Here is a 2,500-nt window from a genome sequence, read left to right as displayed (position 1 = left end):
TGGGTTCGCGAAGAACAGAAAAAAGCACAGAGGATGAAAAACGCAACGACGACCCATCGATGCGACGGTCCTCGTTGTCTTCTCGTCAGTCGTCTCGCGCCTGCAGAATACATCTCTGCCGCACGAACAGACGGAGTGGGTATTCGATCCCTGGGGCTGTACGAGTAAAAACATCTTGATGAAAAGACGGTTGTGTTTCTTTAAGGCACACAGTTTTTCGTTACGCCACCAAGTTTAGGTTTAGGTTTTAATATCTTGGTTCTCTTTTCTCTCCTCTCTCGACTGACTTTGTTCAAAAATATTTTTGCTTTCTCTCAGTCTCGCCAAAAATTCATTTAAGACGACGTCGGGGGCGCGGTCATTCGTGCTTATCGAAGACTAACAAAACGTAGCAGAGGCTGATACAAAAAGAAAAAAAAAATCGGCCACGAAGAAAACTCGCTCTGTGTATCTCGATAACCGCGTCGACGACGACGGTTCTCTCCGCGCTCTTTTAATTCGTATCCTTCTTCTTGCGCTTCGTCCGACTCAGAAACGTTCGTAAAACACGAACGACGGCGGGTTGTCAAGCCAAGAAGGGACAGAGAAGAGACGGAGGTAGTTTTGCGAGTCTCCCGTGAACGCGATAGATTTTTCATATATATTTGTATCGAGAGCATGCGTACGCCGGTCTCCACACGATCCAGCGACGAACGCCGACGAACGTCCAACAATCGCTCGTACGTCGCGTACGAGCCCTCGACCGCTCTTTAATTCGTATTCTTTTGCTTGGCGCTCGTCCTCCGACTCAGAAACGTTCGTTTAAAGATAAAACGAACGACGGCGGGCTGTCGACGAGGCAAGAAAGAACAGAGAGATACGGACCGAGAGCAACGATACGCAACGCAAGCAGTCTTAGGTTTACGTGAGCAACCCTCAGCCAGGCGTGGTCCAGGAATTGTATCCGTGGACCGCAATGTGCGTTCGAAATGTCGATGTTCATGTGTCCTGCAGTTCACACGTTGACGCGCAATTAGCTGCGTTCTTCATCGACCCACGAGCCAAGTGATCCACCGTTCAGGGTAATCGTTTATGCATGGATTTTTGTTTGTGTACTCAGGTTTTTGTACTCTTATTCTCGGTTCGAAAGAAGCCGATATCCGACAAACGTCCGACCAACGGGAATCGAACGCGCGGAAGTCGCCATATGATTGACGACACGAAAATACGTTCGAAAACGAAATCGGACGGACTGCGCGACGACACACGCAGCCCGCCGACCGGGCGTAAAGTGCATTATAATATATAACAACCAACGAGATCGAAGCTCCGTTCGTCAGGAAACGACGGGGATATAACACCCGATTCTGAATCCTCTGTACAGCACACGATCTCGCGAAGAAAGCGCACGGTGGCTAGCCCATGATATATATATATGTTCGTTCCTCTCGTCCAGTTATTCGAAGCAAACAGCCGATATGCATCTCCATCGTTCGGGTAAAAAAAAATCGATGGGACGCGCACGGTCGTAGTCTTCCTCGCGCGGTCGTTTCTTCCCGATAGCCAGAAGCAGAGTTTGAAAAACTCTAGCGACGGAACGAGGCATTAGACTCTCGACAACGAGGATACAGACACGGCCGGCGGTCCCCTCTGAATCGACTTCGGTGGTTCAGGTAAAAATAAAAAAAATCGATGGGACGCGCACGGTCGTCCTTCCTCTTCCTCGCGCGCGGTCTATTCTTCCCGATAGCCAGAAGCAGAGTTTGAAAAACTCTAGCGACGGAACGAGGCATTAGACTCGCGACAACGAAGATAGAGAGACGGCCGGCGGTCCCCTCTGAATCCACTTTGGTCGCTCAGGTAAAAATAAAAAAAAATTCGAAAGGGACGCGCACGGTCGTCCTTCCTCTTCCTCGCGCGGTCTTTTCTTCCCGATAGCCAGAAGCAGAGTTTGAAAAACTCTAGCGACGGAACGAGGCATTAGACTCTCGACAACGAGGATAGAGAGACGGCCGGCGGTCCCCTCCGAACGGATGGCGACAACGACGACTAAAGCGCGAAAAATCGCGACGAAAAGGAACGCATCTCCGTTCAGGTGTATGTGTGTGCGTGCGTTTAAAAAAAATTCGATGGGACTCGCAGCCATCGGCCTCGCGCGGTCGTTTCTTCCCGATAGCCAGAAGCAGAGTTTGAAAAACTCTAGCGACGGAACGAGGCATATGACTCACGACAACGAGGATATGGACAGGCGGTCCCCTCTGAACGGGTCGACGAGACGATGGTAAAAGAGACGAACCGGACGAAACTTCCGTCGATCAGGTAAAAATAAAAAAAAATTCGATGGGACGCGCACGGTCGTCGTCGTCGTCTTCCTCGCGCGGTCGTTTCTTCCCGATAGCCAGAAGCAGAGTTTGAAAAACTCTAGCGACGGAACGAGGCATATGACTCACGACAACGAGGATAGAGAGACGGCCGGCGGTCCCCTCTGAATCGACTTCGGTGGTTCAGGTAAAAATAAAAA

General features: G+C 50.4%; 1 non-coding gene across 1 annotated transcript; it reads right to left on the bottom strand.

Annotated features, from left to right (window-relative positions):
- Positions 1 to 909: 909 nt before the first annotated feature.
- Positions 910 to 1,064, bottom strand: LOC139997423 (5.8S ribosomal RNA). The gene has a single exon (XR_011802804.1). It is a non-coding gene; the product is annotated as a 5.8S ribosomal RNA (ribosomal RNA).
- Between the last annotated feature and the right edge of the window lie 1,436 nt (positions 1,065 to 2,500).

This window comes from Bombus fervidus, unplaced genomic scaffold, assembly GCF_041682495.2.
Source record: "Bombus fervidus isolate BK054 unplaced genomic scaffold, iyBomFerv1 scaffold0083, whole genome shotgun sequence".
Lineage (NCBI taxonomy): Eukaryota > Metazoa > Arthropoda > Insecta > Hymenoptera > Apidae > Bombus > Bombus fervidus.
Note: the sequence above shows the minus strand (reverse complement) of the source record. Positions and strands in the feature narration are given on the sequence as shown.